We start from the raw sequence: 21,107 nt of genomic DNA, 5'->3' as shown, positions 1-21,107 counted from the left end.
AGAAACATAAAGTGAAAAATACTGTTTGAGTACTAGTTATAGCATTAAATCTCAATGTACAGCACACTAAGGACAAAGATCCTACATGAGGAGTAAGTGCACAGTGACTCCTGTTGTTGATTTAACAAATTGGCACTCTTGTTTATGGCATCAGTAATCCCCCTAGGCTCTTGTCATGAGCTGCCAAGGCTATGGAAGCCCCCTGAGTTCACTGACTCTGATCATATTTAGACAAGGCCATGGTCAAAGTGGAAGTTCTCTCCTCCCTTCAGAGAAAGGTACCTCCTTTGATGACCCATTCTTTCCACTGGGATCTCACTCGTGGAGATCTTTCATTTAGTTTTTTTTTTTTTTTCCCAGAGTGTCTTGGCTTTCCATGCCTGAAATACTCTCATGGGCTTTTCAGCCAGATCTTCATGCCTTAAGGGCTGATTCTGAGGTCAGAGTGCTGTTTAGGACATCTGCCATTCTATGGGTCTGCTGTGTATCTCACTTCCCATGTTGGATCGTTCTCTCCCTTTTTTATTCTATCAGCTAGTATTTGCAGACACTATTGTTTCTGTGATCCCTTTTGTTCTTAGTCCTATCACTATGATCAATTGTGAACAGAAATTGATCACTGGGACTAGTGAGATGGCATTGGTACATGCCACCTTGATGGGATTGAATTGGAATCCCCTGGTATGTTTCTAACTCTACCGTTTGAGGTAAGTCAGCTTGAGCATGTCCCGAATTGCACATCTCTTCCCTCTCTTATTCCCACTCTTATATTTAACAGCAATCACTTTTCAGTTAAGTTTCAGATCAGCCCTCACCCTGACTGTTGATGAGCAGCTTAATATGTTATCCCTCTTAGTATTTTTTTTGTTTGTTCTACTTAATACTTTTGGTTGAATACTGTAATCAATATACAATTCTTCTTAAGTGCTGAAACTTAACTGCTAATTAATATTACTCCAACCAAGTTATTCAGTTTCAATTTCCATTTTAGAAAAATATTTTAGGAGCCGGTGCTGTGGCACAGTAGGTTAATGTTCTGGCCTGAAGCACCAGCATCCCATATATGTGCCAGTTCAAGTCCTGGCTGCACCACTTCTGATCAAGCTCTCTGCTATGGCCTGGGAAAGCAGTAGAAAGTGGCTCAAGTCCTTGGGCCCCTGCACCTGTGTGGGAGACCCAGAAGAAGCTCCTGGCTCCTGGCTTCAGATAGGCACAGCCCCAGCCATTGAAGCCACCTGGGGAGTGAACCAGTGGATGAAAGATCTCTCTCTCTCTCTCCCTCCCTCTCTCTCTCTCTCACACTCTCTCCCTACCTCTCCTCTCTCTGTGTAACTCATAAACAATTAAAAAAAAAAAAGAGAGGCAGCTCCTACACCCGAGGTTCAGGGCCCTGTTCTTAAAAAAAAAAAAAAAAAGAAGAATGAAAATATTTTATGTAGTGAATATTTTATGTAGTGTTTTTGCTATTGTGTTTTAATTTATTGCTCTCTCTCTCTCTCTCTCTCCTCTCCACTCCCTCTCTCTGTCTCTCTACTTTAAATGAGTACCACTACTATGAATCTGTGGCCATCTTGCTTGATTTTTCATTGTGATGTGATCAGGTCACTCAAAATTCTGAAAGCTGTCCTGGCAACATTCATGTTCACAGTATCTAGGGTCAGTTTAGTCTTTTACACCTTCAAAGTCACTTATTTTAAACTTAATTGACTTTTATGATTACAAAGTTATCAGTCACAGAAATTTTCCAAAATGTAGCGACAGATACACTTTCTCTTAAAATTATTAAAGTAGATGGAATGATATCTGGTTGCTTTACATTCATTTATTTTTACTTTTTATTTCACTTCAAATTTAATTATAATTAACTGTTTTCACCAAATTCCCTCATATCTATTTTTAATAGAATTTATGGGGTTGTAAATTAACCTGCAGTTTTAGAAATTTTGCAAAGCATACTTCTAGATATTAGGATGATTTCTTTAAGTTCATTTTCTTAAGTGATTTGATCATTCATTGATTCAATGTATTGAGAATTTTTTTTATATTTCTTTTTTAAGTATAGTGGAATATCTTTTTACACCAAATACTCCTGTTTTGACTTGTCACTCTGCTATTTCTCATATTGCATTACTAATTTTTTTTAAAGATTTTTGTTTATTTGACAGGTAGAGTTACAGACAGTAAGAGAGACAGAGAGAAAGATCTTCCTTCCATTGGTTCACTCCCCAAATGGCCGCCACGGCCAGATCTATGCCATCGCGCTGACCCCTGCATTACTAAATTTTGCTCACTAAATCTCTATATTAGTTAAAACATTCCATAGCATGAGCATCTACATTATTGTTTGGTTTTGAAAGATATTTTTCTCATGTTGAAAAAGGTTATGTAGACACAGCATTCATTCAATAATATTTTGCCACAAATGAGAATTGTATTGAGGCTACAGGACCAAGGGTTCTGGCAGGGCATCCCTGTATAGGCAGAGCCATAAATGACCATATTGGGCTGGAAGTTTTTCTGTTTGTTTATTTTTAAATATTTATTTATTTATTTGACAGGCAGAGTGGACAGTGAGAGAGAGAGAAAGAGAGAAAGCTCTTCCTTTGCTGTTGGTTCACCCTCAATGGCAGCCTTGGCCAGCGCACTGTGGCCAGCACATTGCGCTGATCTGAAGCCAGGAGCCAGGTGCTTCTGGACTTGGGCCATTCTCCACTGCCTTCCTGGGTCACAGCAGAGAGCTGGCCTGGAAGAGGGGCAACTGGGACAGAATCCGGCACCCCAACCGGGACTAGAACCCAGTGTGCCAGTGCTGCAGGTGGAGGATTAACCTATTGAGCCACAGCACCAGCTCTTAAATATTTATTTAGTTTTTTAGATATTTTTATTTTGATAGCCAGAGTCACAGATAGGAAGAGGGAAATATAGAGGAAGAGAGAGATTGTCATCCATTGGTTCACTCCCGAAATGGCCACAGTGACTGGGATTGGGTCTGGCTGAAGTCAGGAGACAAGAGCTTCTTATAGGTCTCCCCCATAAGTGCAAGGGCTTTAGAATTTGGGACATTTCCACTGTTTTTCTAAGCACATTAGTGGAGAGGCGGATCTGAAATGGACTACTGAAGCTCAAAACTATGCCCATGTGGGATGGTGGCTTCACAGGAGGTAGAGATAATTGATATGGCTGTATTTTTCTTGTGACAGTTGGCATCACACCGATGTAGCTGAGTTTAACACTTGAGGCAGATCATGTCACATTTGTATATATATACACAAAAATAAAATGATTTCTTTATCCAGTCAATAATTGAACATCTCAGTTGATTCGATATCTTAGCTATTGTGAACTGAGCTGCAATGGAATGGGAGTACAGATAACTCTTTCATATACCAATTTTTTTCTTTACTTGATTTGCAGAAATTCCTAGGAGTGCAATGGCTGGGTCATATGGTACATCTGTGTTCAGATTTTAGAGATATCTCCATACTGTCTTATACAGAGGTTGGAGAAGTTTACATTCCTACCAACAGTGGATTAGTGTACCTTTTTCCCCACATACTCATGAACATTTGTTGTTTGTTGATTTCTGTATGAGAATCATTCTAACTGTGGTGAAGGGAAACTCATTGTCATTTTGACTTGCATTTCCCTGATACCTAGTGATTCTGAGCATTTCTTCAAGTGTCTTTTGGCCATATTAACTTCCATTCTTGACAAGACAAATGACTGTTCAAGTCCTTTACCCAATTCTTAACTGGATTGTTTGTTTTGTCATTGTTGAGTTTCTTGATTTCTTTATAGATTCTGGATATTAACCCTTTATCAGTTGCATGGTTTCCAGCTATTTTCTTCCCTTCTGTCAATTGCCTCTTTACTGTGCTAAGTGTTTCGTTTGCAATACAGAAGCATCTCAGCTTGAAGTAATCCTATTTGTCAATTTTAATTTTGATTGCCTGTGGTATTTGGGGTCTTTTCCAGTAAGTCTTTGCCCATGCCAATGTCTTGAATAATTTCCTCAGTGTTTCCTAATAATTAGATTTTATCAGGTTGTAGATTTAGATCTTTGATCCATTTTGAGTAGATTTTTGTGCAAGGCCTAGTTTGTGGACTTGTAGCATACTGATGCACATGGAGATCCAGTTTTCTCAGCACCATTTGTTGAAGAGATTTTCCTTGCTCTAGGGATTGATTTTAGCTCCTTTGCATGGATTGATTTCTGAAACTTCTATTCTGTTTCATTGGCCTCTACCTGTCTGTTTTAGTACAAGCACCAAACTGTTTTGGTTATAACTACACTGTAGTATGACCTGAAATCTAATACTGTGATGCCTTTGACTATTTTTGTTGTATAAGATTTATTTAGCTATTTGGGGTCTCTTTTGTTTCATATGAATAATAGCATCATTTTTCCTAGATATGAGAAGAATGTCTTTGGTATTTTGATTTGGATTGCATGGAATATATAAATTGCTTTCAGCGGTATGGACATTTTGATTGTTCTAATCCATGAAAATGGAAGATGTGTACATTTTTATGTCTTTGTCTAATTATTTAATTTTTTATAATTTTTGAGATAGAGATATTTGTCAACTTCGGTTAAATTTATAATAAAGTATTTATACTTTGTTGCTATTGTAAATGAGATTTATCTTAAAATTACATTCTCAACATGGTACTGTCTATGTATACAAAGGTTATTGCTTTTTGCATGTTAATTGTATATCTGTTGTTACATTTCCTTTTTCATCTCTGATTTTATTGATTTGGCTCGTCTCCATCTTTTCTGGTTAGCTTCATCAATGCCATGTGTCAGTTTTACTTTTTCAGAAAACCGTCTTTTCGTTTTACTGATCTTTTATAATTTGCTCATTTTTGCTTATGTCTTCTCTAAGTTGTATATTTCCTCTTAATTTGGCATTTTGTTGCTGTTTTTCTTGGTCCATGAAATACATAGATTGACATTTATTTCCAAATTTCTTGATGTAGGCAACAATTGCTGTAAATTTCCCTATTAACACTGCTTTTCCTATATCCATAAGTTTTCATATGATGTATTATCATCTTCATTCATTTTTTTATTTTTTTTATTTATCTTTTGATTGTATCTATGACAAACCATTTATTTAGGAGATGTTGCTCTCTCTCCATGGGTTTTCATGTAATCTAGAAATTCTTGGTTGTTAATTTCTAGCTTCATTACATTGTGGTCAGAGAAGATACATCATATGATTCTGATTGTTTTGATTTTGCTTAATTTTTATTTTGGCCTAGTGTATGGTCTATCCTAGAGAAGATTCCATGCACTGAAAATGAGAATGTATATTGTGCAACTGTAGAGTGAAAACCTCTGAAGATAACAGGTCTATTTGGTCCATAATTTGATCCATAATTTCTGTTAAGCATATTATTTCTTTATTGAATTTCCATCCATTAATTTAAGTTGGATGTTGAAGTCCCCCATTACTATTGTATCAGCATATGCCTCCCTTTAGATACATTAACATTTCTTTTAAATAGGCAGGTGCCCTATAATTGGGCACATACACATTTTTTGAAGTCCAATTTTCCTGTTGAATTGATCTCATTACATAACACATTTCTCTTTCTGTTTTAACAATTCCTGTGGTGAAGTTTATTTTGTCTGATATTAGGATGGTTTCACCAGCTTGTTTTTGCTTTCTGTTAGCATGGGATAGCTTTCTCCATTCTTTAACTTTCAGTCTGGATGGATCTTTGTTGGTGAGATGTGTTTCTTGTAGGCAGCAATTACATGGCTTTTGAATTTAAAAGATACATTAAGTCTGTATCATTTAGCTGTAAATTTGAGGCTGTTTAATATTCAAGGTTAATATTAATCAGAAATGACTTGGCTTTGCCAGTTTTCTATAAATATTCCTATTGTTGTTGGATTTCTATTGTAGTTTTACAGGGAGATTTTCTCCATTTACATTCTTTCATAATGTTGACTGTCTTTCTGTTTCTGTGTGTAGCAGACACGTAAGCATTTTTTGTAAGGTTGGACAAGTGTCAAATTCTTTCAATTCCTGTTTGCTATGGAATGTCATTATTTCATTGTATTTCATAAATGAGAGCTTTACATGATACAGTATTCTGGGTTGACAATTTTATTCTCTTATGACTTGAGCTATATCTTTCAATTCTCTTAACCTGTAGAGTTTCTGATGAGAAGTCAGCTGTGATTCTAAGTGGAGATCCTCTGAAAGTAATCTGATATTTCTCTCATACACATTTTAGAATTTATTTTTATCTTTCACTGTGGAAAGTTTGACTATGATGTGTCTTGCTGAGGATCTTTTCTGGTCATTTCTATTATGAGTTCTATTTGCTTTCTTTTATTGAGTGTCCCTTTCTTTCTCCAAATTGGGGGAGTTTTCTGTAATTCTTTCACTAAATAGGCCTTCTGGCCCATTTTCTCTTTCCAGACTTTCAGGAAATCCTAAGCACCATGCATTGTGCCATTTGATAGTATACCATAAATCTCCAACATTACTTCTAATTTTTCTAATTTCTTCAGTTTTTATCTGACTGTAAAATTTCCAGGAATTGTCTTTCAACTCAGATATTCTTTCTTCTGCCTCAGCAATTCTGTTTTTAATGCTTTCTACCATATTTCTAATTTGATCTATTGAATTCTATATTTCTTTTTTAAAAAGATTTATTTTATTTATTTGAAAAATAGAGTTACAGAGAGAGGTAGAGACAGAGAGGTCTTGCATCTGCTGCTTTACTCCTTAGATGGCTGCAATGGCTAGAGCTGTGCCAATCTGAAGCCAAGAGCCAAAAGCTTCTTCTAGTCTCTCACATAGGTCCAGGGGCCCAAGGACTTGGGCCATCCCCTACTGCTATCTCAGGTCATAGCAGAGAGCTAGATCAGAAGAGGAGCAGCAGGCACTAGAACTGGCACCCATATAGGATGCCAGTGCTTCAGGCCAGGGCTTTAACCCACTATACCACTGTGCAGGCCCCTGAATTCTTTATTTCTAATATTTCATTTTGATTTCTCTTTAAAATATCAATTTCATGGGAAAATTTCACTCATGTCATGTATGAATTTCTTTAAATCATTAATTTGGTTCTGGTTACTTTTGAGTAATCCTGTGGGTAATCTTTGGAATTCAATTTCTGGCATTTCATCAATCCCTTCATCTTCATATTCTAGTATTGAAATGTTTTGTGTTCCTTTGTGGATGAGGTCATGTTGTCTTCTTATTCTTGTTTCTTCAATTTCTTCATTTATGTTAGGCATTTGTGGAGATACTTGTTTTTCCCTCTTATCACTTTTATTTTTGAACTGTGCATCTGTGGCTTAGTGGAATGTTTGCACTTTCAGTGAATGCCCTTATGTGTGCTGGGTGTGTCCAGGGAGTTCTGCTCAGTGCTTCATGGTGGGGCAAATATCAAGGGTAAGTCTCTTCTGGATAACAGAAGGTAGGGAATGATCACCTCTGTTAGTGTGATCACATCTTTACCTCCTCTCCTCTAAGGTGATCAATGCCTGGGTCTTAACTCCAAGTGGGTGTAGCATTCATGTGCACTGCCATGTGAACTGCTCAAATGATCTACACATCCTTCATTCCAAGTTTGTATCCTATTGCAGCAATTGGTCTCAGGTAACCAGGGAGCTCTGAGCATGTGGAGTCTCACATAGTGACTGCCCAGAGGCCCAGCTACAACATGTACCCTCCCCTACCACCACAGAGTTCCCACAGTCTCAACACACAAGGCTCCCACAGTCATTGGGTGTGGAGGGTCCACTCTGCCTCAGAGTGACAGACATTCCTTGAGCCAGCTGTCTGTGGGTGCTCCTCTTAGGTGGCTTGAGCCCCATGGTCTGTGGTATATAAGGAGCATGGGGTCCTCACACAATATTTTTGGGTGCCCAGCCCACTGTCAGTCTTCCCCAATCAGACTCAAAGTCAGTGATGACCATGGATTTTTCCCTCTATTTAGAATCACTGGATTTTATATGTACACAAGAGCCACTGACTGAATGTTGCTGTCTCCCCACCATTGCTGACAGTACTGCTTAGAAGATGCCATCCTGTCTCATCCAGCTCTGAGTATGTGCATCAAGGCTTCCATAGCAGCTACTTTAGCCGAAAATGGCACCCTCCTCCCCTAATTGCAGCAGGCACCATGGTGAGAGGGGGTGAAATGAGTCAAACATGCCCTTTCCATTTCCACTGGGACCAAGGTTACCTTCTAATGTTTGGGGCTCCTGGATAAATTCACACTGGCTAAATCACCAGGATCTTCATTAGGGTTCCCATGTAGAGGATAGGGGCCCAAACACTTGGGCCAACTTCCACTGTTTTTTTCTAGATCATTATCAGGGAGCTGTATTGTAATTGAGGCAGTCAAGACATGAGTCACCACCCAGTTTGGATGCCAGTATCACAGGCATCAGTTTTACCTGCTTTGCCACAGTGCACACCCCTCCACTCACTTTTACAATTTCCTAAGTTAGCACTATCCCCATATCCTTCAATTAGGTTGCTTCATACATTTAGAATACATTATTGCTGAACTCCCTGACATTATATATTTTTAATCTATAGACTTTAAAGATCTACAGATTTGGACAGACTCATAGCATAATATCATCCTCCAGGATAGTTTCAACACTCTAACACTTCCCTGTACTTCACATACACATCATTTTTCCTCCATATGTCACAAACATTAGTTTGTTTCCCATAATTTGGTTTTACCCTTTCACATAGAAACACACATTTAAAGATTCCAACTGGATATCTGTGACATGATAGCCATTTCCTTTATATTGCTGAATACAATTAAATTGTATGGGTGTCCTGGAGTCTATTTTATATGCATAAAAACACATTGATGCCTTATGATTTTTAAGAGTCATTTGAAAGGTAGATTTACACAGAGAGGACACACACACACACACACACACAAAGAGAGAGGGGGAGAGAGAGAGAGAGAGAGAGGGAGAGAGAGAGAGAACTCCCATCCACTGGTTCACTCCTCAAAATGGCCACAAAGGCAGGGCTGTGCCACGGCCAAGTCAGGAAGCATAAGCTTCCTCTGGATCTCCCAATGTTTGCAGGAGACCAAGGACTTATTTCATCTTCTACTGCTTCCCCAGGTTGCACCAGCAGGGAGCTGAATTGGAAATGGAGTAGCCAGAACTCAAACTGGTGCCCATATATGATGCCAGCACTGCAGGTCGTGGCTTAACTTGCTGAACTACAGTGCAGACCCCAACTTTTGATCCTTAATGGTCATAAAGTGGGCATCAGCATTTGCATGCATGAAAGCTGTAATGTTGACTCAAATTTTTGAATCACCAAGATAACTCCCTAGCTATACAATTGCATGATCCTCATTCAAGCCATTTTAAAATCAACCTAAGAAGCAGCTCAACTGTGGGGAATTCATTTGGCATATTGGTGAAGATACCACTTTGTACAGAGTTCCTGGGTTAAACTCCTGGCTTCACCTCTGATTCCTCCTTCATTTTAGTACAGACCCTGGTTTTCAGCAGGTGATGATTCAAGTAATTGGGTCCTTGACCCCAATCTGGGAGATCCTGATTGAGTTCCCTGCTCCTTTCTTTGGTCTGGCCCAGCCTTGGATGTTGTGTGTATTGGGTTTGAACTAGCAGTTGGGTGATCTTACTCTATTTCTGTGTCTCTATGTCTCCCTGTATTTTAAATAGAGATTCTGAATAAGCAAAAAAATGTTAAAAAATGGGGCTGGCACTGTGGCAAAATGAGTTATGCTGCCACCTGCAACACAGGCATCCCATGTGGGCACCAATTTGATTCCCAGATGCATCTCTTCCTATCCAGCTCACTGTAATGAGCCTGGGAAAGAGTAGAAGATGGCCCAAGTACTTGGGCTCCTGCACCTGTGTGAGAAACTTGGATGAACACCTGGTTCCTGGATTCAGTCTTGCCCAGCCCTGGCTGTTGTAGACATTGGAGGAGTGAATCATCAGATGGAAGATCTCATTGTCTCATACTTTCTTTCTGTAACTCTGCCTTTCAAAAGATATTAAAAAGTGAAAAATATTAGAAACTCCCTGACTGAAATCTGAGTTGCTTTACCATGTTGCACTTCTGTCAGCAGTGAACATGATTCCTATTTGTGGCCAACTGTTTGTGTCATCAAATATTTGAATTTTTCTACTTGTAATGTATATGTGCTGATATCTTAGTGTGGTTTTCATTTGCAATTTCCTAATAATATATTATGGTAAGCATCTTTCCATATTTTATTGGAATCTATGATGTAATATAGTTTGGTTCTTTCTTGGATATTTACCCAGTTTCAGATTGGATGCATATTTTTATAGGTTTGTTTTAAGGATATATTATTATGGCCAGTATCACGGCTCAATAGGCTAATCCTCTGCCTGCGGCACGGCACACCGGGTTCTAGCCCCGGTCAGGGCACCGGAGTCTGTCCTGGTTGCCCCTCTTTCAGGCCAGCTCTCTGCTATGGCCCGGGAGTGCATTGGAGGATGGCCCAAGTACTTGGGCCCTGCACCCACATGGGAGACCAGGAGAAGCACCTGGCTCCTGGCTTCGTATCAGCGCGATGCGCTGGCTGCAGCGTGCTGGCCACGGTGGTCATAGGAGGGTGAACCAACGGCAAAAGGAAGACCTTTCTCTCTGTCTCTCTCTCTCACTGTCTACTCTGCCTGTCAAAAAAAGGAGAGGGGGTATATTATTACAACAATATCTTAAGGAAATCTTATTAATATAAATAGAACAGATTTCATAAGTAACAATTTTAAGAATATAACCATATTTCTCTCCTTCAGTCCCCTTCCTACCTTCCTTTGTTTTTTGCTTTTATAATTTTTGTAAAAACATAATTTCAACATGCTCAATAATCTTTGGCTTAATGCACCACTAAACATAATATTCAACAAGTAACAAGTGTTAAGTCCACAGTTCCACAGGAGTATAAACAAGAGCTAAAAAATAACAATCAAATAAGAATGTGTTCATTTCATCCCTATACCTTTTTTGTATACTATGTAACTACCACATATCAGAGAAAATATATGATATGTGTCTTTTGAGGAATAAATTATTTCAGTAAGCATAATGGTTTCCAGTTTCACCCATTTTATTGTGAAAGAGGATTTTACTCATTTTTATGACTGTGTAGTATTCCATAGTGTGTGTGTGCGCGTATGTGTGTGTATACACCATGCTTTATTTATTCTGTCATCATTGATGGGCAACTGGATTAATTCTGTATATTAGTTCTTGTAAATTGACCTGCAATAAACATGAGGTTACAAATAACTATTTTATATGCTCATTTCATTTGATTTCGGTAAATTCCCAGGACAGGGATGGCTATGTTTTATGGCAGATCTACTTTCAGATTTCTGAGGTACATTCATATTGGCTTCCATAATGGTTGTACTAGTTTACATTGCCTTCAGTGGTGGGTTGAGGTAACTTTTCTCCACATCCTTACCAGCATTATTTTTTATTTTTTTTTAAATATTTATTTTATTTGTTTGAAAGAGAGTTACAGAGGTAGAGAGAGAGAGAGGTCTTCCGTCCTCTGGTTCACTCTCCAGATGGCTGTGATGGCCGGAGCTGTGCCGATCCAAAGCCAAGAGCCAGGAGCTTCCTCTGGGTCTCCCATGTGGGTGCAGGGGCCCAAAGACTTGGGCCATCCTTCATTGCCATCCCAGGCAATAACAGAGAGCTGGATCAGAAGTGGAGCATCTGGGACCCTAACTGGCACCCATACAGGATGCCAGTGCTTCTGGCCAGGGTGCTAATCAGCTGCACCACAGCACTGGCCCTTATTTTTCATTTTTGAATGATAGCCATTCTAACTGGGGTGAGGTGAAACCTCATTGTGGTTTGTTTGTTTTTGACAGAGTTAGAAAGTGAGAGAGAAAGAGACAGAGAGAAAGGTCTTCCATTTTCCATTGGTTCACCCCCCAAGTGGCCACTAAGGCTGACATACCACGCTGATCCAAAGCCAGGAGCCAGGTGCTTCCTCCTGGTCTCCCAAGTGGATGCAGGGCCCAAGAACCTGGGCCATCCTCCACTGCACTCCTGGGCCACAGCAGAGAGCTGGACTTGCATTTTCCTGATGGCTAGTGATCCTGAACATTTTTTCATATATCTGTTGCCCATTTATATTTCATCCTTTGAAAAATGTCTATTCATGTCATTTGCCTATTTCCAAACTACATTGTTTTGTTTTCGTTGACTTTCTTCAGCTTTTTCCAGATTCTGAATATTAATCCTTTATCATATACATAGTTAGCAAATAATTTTGCTTGTTGGCCAATTCACCTTATTGAGCATTTCCTTTGTTATGCAGAATCTTAAATTGTTATGATCCTGTAACTGTTTTTTCTTTATTTGATTGTGTTTTTGGGGTCTTTTTTTTGCCTATGTCAATGCCTTGCAACGTTTCCTCAGTCTTTTGCCTCAATTATGACATAGATGCATTTTCTAATTCAAATCTGTCTTGTCACTATTTAAAAGCATCTTTCAAAAAAAGTACTTTTTTAAACTTTTATTTAATGAATATAAATTTCCAAAATACAGCTTATGGATTACAATGGCTTTCCCCCCATAACGTCCCTCCCACCCACAAACCTCCCCTTTCCCATTCCCTCTCTCCTTCCATGCACATCAAAATTCATTTTCATTTCTCTTTATATAGAGAAGATCAGTTTAGCATACATTAAGTAAAGATTTCAACAGTTTGCTCCCACACAGAAACATAAAGTGAAAAATACTGTTTGAGTACTAGTTATAGCATTAAATCTCAATGTACAGCACACTAAGGACAAAGATCCTACATGAGGAGTAAGTGCACAGTGACTCCTGTTGTTGATTTAACAAATTGGCACTCTTGTTTATGGCATCAGTAATCACCCTAGGCTCTTGTCATGAGCTGCCAAGGCTATGGAAGCCACCTGAGATCACTGACTCTGATAATTTTTAGACAAGGCCATGGTCAGAGTGGAAGTTCTTTCCTCCCTTCAGAGAAAGGTACCTCCTTCTTTGATGACCTGTTCTTTCCACTCAGATCTCACTCGGGGAGATCTTTCATTTAGGGTTTTTTTTTTTTTTCCAGAGTGTCTTGGCTTTCCATGCCTGAAATACTCTCATGGGCTTTTCAGCCGGATCCACATGCCCTAAGGGCTGATTCTGAGGTCAGAGTGCTGTTTAGGACATCTGCCATTCTATGGGTCTGCTGTGTATCTCACTTCCCATGTTGGATCATTCTCTCCCTTTTTGATTCTATCAGCTAGTATTTGCAGATACTATTCTTGTTTCTGTGATCCCTTTTGTTCTTATTCCTATCACTATGATCAATTGTGAACAGAAATTGATCACTGGGACTAGTGAGATGGCATTGGTACATGCCCCCTTGATGGGATTGAATTGGAATCCCCTGGTATGTTTCTAACTCTACCGTTTGAGGTAAGTCAGCTTGAGCATGTCCCGAATTGCACATCTCTTCCCTCTCTTATTCCCACTCTTATATTTAACAGTGATCACTTTTCAGTTAAGTTTCAGCACTTAAGAAGAATTGTGTATTGATTACAGTATTCAACCAAAAGTATTAAGTAGAACAAACAAACAAAAATACTAAGAGGAATAACATATCAAGTTACTCATCAACAGTCAGGGTGAGGGCTGATCAAGTCAACTTTTCTCATAGAGTTCATTTCACTTTAACAGGTTTCCTTTTTGGTGCTCAGTTAGTTGTCACCTATCAAGGAGTGGTATTTGTCCCTTTGGGATTGGCTTATTTCACTCAGCATAATGTTTTCCAAATTCCTAACAGGGATCACTTCTCAGTTAAAATATAAACACCTAAGAATAATTGTGTGTTAATTACAGAGTTCGACCAATGGTACTAGAACAAAAAAAATACTAAAATGGATAAAGTACTACATTGTGCATCAACCGTCAGGACAAGAGCTGATCAAGTCACTGTTTCTCATAGTGTCCATTTCATTTCAACAAGTTTCCCCTTTGGTGCTCAGTTGTCACCGATCAGGGAGAACATATGATATTTGTCCCTTTGCAACTGGCTTAATTCACTCAGCATGATGTTGTACAAATTCCTCCATCTTGTTGCAAATGACCGGGTTTCATTGTTTTTGACTGCTGTATAGTATTCTATAGAGTACATGTCCGATAATTTCTTTATCCAGTCTACTGTTGATGGGCATTTGGGTTGGTTGCAGGTCTTAGCTATTGTGAATTGAGCTGCAATAAACATTAATGTGCAGACAGCTTGTTTGTTTGCCAATTTAATTTCCTTTGGGTAAATTCCAAGTAGTGGGATGGCTGGCTTGAATGGTAGGTTTATATTCAGGTTTCTGAGGAATCTCCAAACTGACTTCCATAGTGGCTTAACTAATTTGCATTCCCACCAACAGTGGGTTAGTGTCCCTTTTTCCCCACATCCTCTCCAGCATCTATTGTTGGTAGATTTCTGAATGTGAGCCATTCTGACCGGGGTGAGGTGAAACCTCATTGTGGTTTTGATTTGCATTTCCCTGATTGCTAGTGATCTTGAACATTTTTTCATGTGCCTGTTGGCCATTTGCATTTCCTCTTTCGAAAAAATGTCTATTGAGGTCCTTGGCCCATCTCCTAAGTGGGTTGTTTGTTTTGATGTTGTGGAGTTTCTTGATTTCTTTGTAGATTCTGGTTATCAACCCTTTATCAGTTGCATAGTTTGCAAATATATTTTCCCATTCTGTCGGTTGTCTCTTCACTTTCCTGACTGTTTCTATTGCAGTACAGAAATTTCTCAATTTGATGCAATCCCAAAAGTTACTTTTGGCTTTGACTGCCTGTGCTTCTGGGGTGTTTTCCAAGAAGTCATTGCCGGTACCTATATCTTACAGGGTTTTTCCAATGCTCTCTAATAATTTGATGGTGTCAGGTCTTAGATTTAAGTCTTTAATCCATGTTGAGTGGATTTTAGTGTAAGGTGAATGGTAGGGGTCTTGCTTCATGGTTCTGCATATGGAAATCCAATTTTCCCAGCACCATTTATTGAATAGACTGTCCTTACGCCAGGGATTTGTTTTGGATCCTTGATCAAATATGAGTTGGCTGTAGATATTTGGATTGATTTCTGGTGTTTCAATTCTGTTCCATTGGTCTATCCATCTGTTTCTGTACCAGTACCATGCTGTTTTGATTACAACTGCCCTGTAGTATGTCCTGAAATCTGGTATTGTGATGCCTCCGGCTTTGTTTTTGTTGTACAAGATTGCTTTAGCTATTCGAGGTCTCCTGTGTCTCCATATGAATTTCAGCATCATTTTTTCCAGATCTGAGAAGAAGGTCTTCAGTATCTTGATTGGTATTGCATTGAATCTATAAATTGCTTTTGGGAGAATGGACATTTTGATGATATTGATTCTTCCAATCCATGAGCATGGAAGATTTTTCCATTTCTTGGTATCCTCTTCTATTTCTTTCGTTAAGGTTTTGTAATTTTCATTGTAGAGATCTTTAACGTCCTTGGTTAAGTTTATTCCAAGGTATTTGATTGTTTTTGTAGCTATTGTGAATGGGATTGATCTTAGAAGTTCTTCCTCAGCCATGGCATTGTCTGTGTATACAAAGGCTGTTGATTTTTGTGCATTGATTTTATACCCTGCTACTTTGCCAAAATCTTCTATGAGTTCCAATAGTCTGTTAGTAGAGTTCTTTGGGTCCCCTAAATAAAGAATCATGTCATCTGCAAAGAAGGATAGTTTGAGTTCTTCCTTCCCAATTTGTATCCCTTTAATTTCTTTTTCTTGCCTAATATCTCTGGCTAGAACTTCCAGAACTATATTGAATAGCAGTGGTGAGAGTAGGCATCCCTGTCTGGTACCACATCTCAATGGAAATGCTTCCAACTTTTCCCATTCAATAGGATGTTGGCTGTGGGTTTTTCATAGATTGCTTTGATTGTATTGAGGAATGTTCCTTCCAAACCCAGTTTGCTTAGAGTTTTCATCATGAACGGGTGTTGTATTTTATCAAATGCTTTCTCGGCATCTATTGAGATAATCATATGGTTTTTCTTGCAGTCTTTGAATGTGGTGTATCACATTGATTGCTTTGTGCACATTAAACCATCCCTGCATACCAGGGATAAATCACACTTGGTCTGGGTGGTTGATCTTTCTGATGTGTTGTTGCATTCTATTGGCCAGAATTTTATTGAGGATTTTTGCATCTATGGTCACCAGGGATATTGGTCTGTAATTCTCTTTCAATGCTGCATCTTTTTCCGGCTTAGGAATTAAGTTGATGCTGGCTTCATAGAAAAAATTTTGGAGGACTCCCTCTTTTTCGATTGCTCTTAATAGTTTGAGAAGAATTGGAGTTAATTCTTCTTTAAATGTCTGGTAGAATTCAGCAGTGAATCCATCTGGTCCTGGGCTTTTCTTTGTTGGGAGGGCCTTTATTACTGTTTCAATCTCTGTCTCAGTTATGGGTCTATTTAGGTTTTCGATGTCTTCCTGGTTCAATTTAGGTAGGTTGCATGTGTCCAGGAATCTATCCATTTCTGATAGGTTTCCCTGTTTGCTGGCATACAAGTCCTTGTAGTAATTTCTGATGATTCTTTTTATTTCTGTGGTGTCTGTTGTTACGTTTCCTTTTTCATCTCTGATTTTATTGATTTGGGTCTTTTCTCTTCTTTTTTGAGTTAGTTGGGCCAATGGGGTGTCAATTTTGTTTATTTTTTCAAGAAACCAGCTCCTAGTTTGGCTGATTTTTTGTAATGTTTTTTTGGATTCAATCCTGTTGAGTTCTTCTCTGATTTTAATTATTTCTCTTCTCCTACTAGATTTGGGTCTGGTTTGCTGTAGGTTTTCTAGATCCTTGAGGTGATTTGAAAGCTCATCTATTCGGTGCCTTTCCAATTTCTTGATGTAGGCACCTATTGATATAAACTTTCCTCTTAACACTGCTTTTGCTGCGTCCCATAAGTTTTGGTATGTTGTGCTATTATCCTCATTTACTTCCAGAAAATTTTTGATTTCTCATTTACTTTTTCTATGACCCATTGTTCATTCAGGAGCATGTTGTTCAATCTCCATGTGTTTGCATATGCTCTAGGGATTCCTGAGTTGCTAATCCAACTTCATTGCTTTATGGTCTGAGAAGCTGCATGGTATGATTCTAATTCTTTTGAATTTGCTGAGACTTGCTTTATGGCCTAGTATGTGGTCAATCCTAGAGAAGGTTCCATGTACTGCTGAGAAGAATGTAAAATCTTTAGCTGTAGGATTGAAAGTTCTGTATATATCTGTTAGATCCATTTGGGCTACAGTGTCGTTTAAATCTACTGTATCCTTGTTGATCTTCTGTCCTATTGATCTATTTCTGAGAGTGGAGTATTGAAGTCCCCCAGTACTATTGTATTGGGGTCTAAGTCTCCCTTTAAGTCCCTTAACAAATCTTTTAGATAAACTGGTGCCCTGCAGTTAGGTGCATATACATTGATAATTGTTATATCTTCCTGTTGAATTGATCCCTTAATCATTATATAGTGTCCCTCTTTGTCTCTCCTAACAGTTTTTGTAGTAAAGTTTATGTTTCATTTCTGTTGGCATGGCATATCTTTTTCCAACCTTTCACTTTCAGTCTGTATGGATCTTTGTTGGAAAGATGTGTTTCTTGTAAGCAGCAAATAGATGGGTTTTGTTACTTAACCCAATCAGCCAATCTGTGTCTTTTAACTGGACAGTTAAGGCCATTAACGTTCAATGTGACTATTGATAAGTGGTAACTTTGCCCTGTCATTTGCCGAAGAGAAGTTCTAATATATGCTTTGAATTCTCTGTGATCTTTTGCTGTGAGATTTCCTTCCTTTACCTTCTTTCATACTGATGACCGTGTTTCTGTGTTTCTGTGTGTAACACATCTTTAAGCATCTTTTGCAGGGCTGGACGAGTGATGACAAATTCTTTCAATTTCTGTTTGCTATGAAAAGTCTTTATTTCACCTTCATTCACAAATGATAGCTTTGCAGGATGTAATATTCTGGGCTGGCAGTTTTTCTCTCTTAGTACCTGGGCTATATCTCGCCATTCCCTCCTAGCTTGTAGGGTTTCTGATGAGAAGTCACCTGTGAGTCTGATAGGAGATCCTCTGAGAGTAATCTGACGTTTCTCTCTTGCACATTTTAGGATCTTTTCTTTATGTTTCACTGTGGAGAGTTTAATTACAACGTGTCGTGGTGAGGATCTCTTTTGGTCATGTTTATTAGGGGTTCCGTGAGCTTCCTGTACTAGGATTTCTCTGTCCTTCTCCAAACCTGGGAAATTTTCTGCTAATATCTCACTAAAAAGGCCTTCTAATCCTTTTTCCCTCTCCATGCCTTCAGGAACTCCTAGAACCCGAATGTTGGGTTTTTTAATAGTATCTTGAGGATTCCCGACCATATGTTTTAGATTTCTAATTTCCTCTTCTTTTCTTTGGTTTGACTGTATCCTTTCCTGTTCTCTTTCTCTAAGTCTGATATTCTCTCTTCTGCTTCACCCATTCTGTTTGTAAGGCTCTCTAATGTGTTTTTCATTTGATCTAGTGAATTCTTCACTTCCTTATGATTTCTCATCACTATCACAGTTTCATTTTCTACTAGTTGTTTCATTTCATTTTGATTCCTCCTTAATATTTCATTTTCATGAGAGAGATGTTCTATCTTGTCCATTAAGGATTTCTGTAGTTCAAGAATTTGTTTTTGAGAACTTCTTAATGTTCTTATCAATTTTTGAGATCTGCTTCTTGCATTTCTTCTATCTCATCATCTTCATAATCTTGAATTGGGTGTCTTTTTCATTTGGGGGCGTCATAGTGACTTCCTTGTTTTTATTACCTCGGTTTTTGCGTTTGTTATTTGGCATATTGGAAATATTTGGTTTCTTCACTGTGGTTCTTTTTCTTGTTATGACTCTCGATTAAGTGGACTGTCTGTTTTTGATGGAGCTTTAGAAGCTTGAGATGGGTGTGGCCTGAGAGCTCTGTTTGGTGTGGCAAATGTGACACTCCCAGGTTAGGCATGGTAGATCTCTCTCTCTCTCTTTCTTTCTTTTTTTGATTCAAAAGGGAAGTAATTCCGCACAGCTGAACAAAGTTGGAGGTAGTTATCAGGCAAATGATATACCCACAGGAGCCAGAGATCGGAAGCTCTTTCCCAAGGACCACACAGGGAATCTGTTCTGCCCTCAGAGTGGGCTCAAATTCTCCTTCAGTTTCCCACTGGGTTGCCAAAGTTATGGAATTGTAATGTCTCTGGAGAGTACTCACGTGAATTCCGTGAGTTCTCTCCCCCACCGTCTCTTTTTTCACAGTCTCAGTTCAGTAGCGCCACAAATTTACTAGGTCCTAATCTCCTGTTAATTCGCCCCACCCAGAGTCAGGTTTTTCTGCTAGGCTCAGGGCTGGTGCAGACCTGAGGTTGCTCTGCTTATGACGTATGTCCAAGATGGCGCCTGCTCTTTGTCTTGCTCGCCTTGGAGAGGTGAGTGGAGAGAGAGAAACCCATGTCCATATCAGTCACTTAAAGTATTTTTAACTGTCACACAGTTCCTAATTTTTTTTGCTATTCTTGTTTAGGAGCTATGTCATTGGTGTAACACTGAAAGCAAATTATCAAACATGGGTCATACTTTTTGATGTAGACATTTTATTTTTTTACATTGTTAATTTAATAAAATGACTCATTTTGATTTAAATTGTGTAAAGTCTATATCTATGATCATTTTTGCATGTTTGTCCAATAACTTTAGGTGAATTTTTATGTTCTTTAAATTTGTTCTGGAAATCATTTAAGTCACTTAAAATCAGTTTCATCCTTTCAAGTTTTAATTTTATTCTTCTTTGGGTGGTTATGATTCAACATTCAATTATGCATTAATTTTTCTTATTATCAATGCAAATACATTTCTTAAAATTCTCGTGCATTCTTCTGGAATGAATGATTTTACCCTGGCTGGAGGGAAGAGGCTCTATGTCCATCTCTGTGAGCCCTGGTATTGTTTCCTGTGATTCCATGGATGGTTCCCTCACAGTGGTCATTTTCCATGCATGCCCTGTTCAGTCCTCAACTACAATACTCCAGGGTACCCCTACTCATCTTGGGTCTACTCAATGTGCACATATTTCCTTTTTGGGGGCCCATTTTAAATCTTTAATTTTCATTTCATTTATTCTAAAAGTTGCTTCTTTAATTTGAATAATACATATATTCTTTTATCATAAATTACTTTTGTGAATATTTCCCCTAGTTTTGACCCTTTCTCTTAACATTGTTTGTCAGAGGGGATGTTTCTCATTTTCATGATGTCCAGTTAGTAATCACTTATTCCATGGATTGTGCCTTCAATTTTGTGTCAAAAACTCAGCATCACACCCAAGATTATCTAAAATTTTCTACAATATTGTTTTCTGAGAGGTTATTAATTTTGATTTCTTGTGGTAGATGTAGGACCCACTATATTAATTAAGTTAATTTTTGTGAAACTCATGCATAGATTTTCATTGTATTATATACTTTTGACAAGGATATCTCTGTTCCATTATATTGCATTCACTCCTTTGTCAATTATCTGTTACCTATACTTGGAAAGATCAATTCTGGGTCTCTCTTCTGTGAAGTCATAATGAATGTTAGGTCATAAAATACTATCAGAGGTGGAGCAACAGGGACTTGAACTGGTGCCCATAAAGGATGCTGGCACTGCAGGCAGTGGCTTTATCTGGTACACCACAGTCCCTGCCCCCATAATGCCATTATGATTTTCACTGGAATTGCATTAAATCTATAAATTACTTTTGGCAGCTTGGATATTTTGATAATATTAATTCTTCCAATCCACAGACATGGATTTTTCCATTTTTTGTTTCTTCTATGTCTTTCTAAATATTTTATACATTTTTTTTGTCAGAGACATTTCACCTGCTGTTATATTTATTCCAAGTTTTTTGTAGTTATAGTGAATGGGATTAATCTTACAAGATGTTTCTCAGGCATGACATTGCTGTCTCTCCCCCTCTTCATGGAGGAATGACACAGGACCCTGCGCTGTTCTTTTG

The 21,107-nt window shown here is 38.4% G+C and overlaps 1 protein-coding gene across 2 annotated transcripts in view; it reads left to right on the top strand.

Moving 5' to 3' along the window:
- Positions 1 to 21,107, top strand: part of LOC127488448 (ESX-1 secretion-associated protein EspK-like) — a 131,621-nt gene that overhangs the window by 48,560 nt on the left and 61,954 nt on the right. The gene's annotated exons all lie outside the window — the stretch shown is intronic.

This window comes from Oryctolagus cuniculus, chromosome 2, assembly GCF_964237555.1.
Source record: "Oryctolagus cuniculus chromosome 2, mOryCun1.1, whole genome shotgun sequence".
NCBI classification, from domain to species: Eukaryota; Metazoa; Chordata; class Mammalia; order Lagomorpha; family Leporidae; genus Oryctolagus; species Oryctolagus cuniculus.
This window is presented reverse-complemented; position numbering and strand designations above follow the sequence as displayed.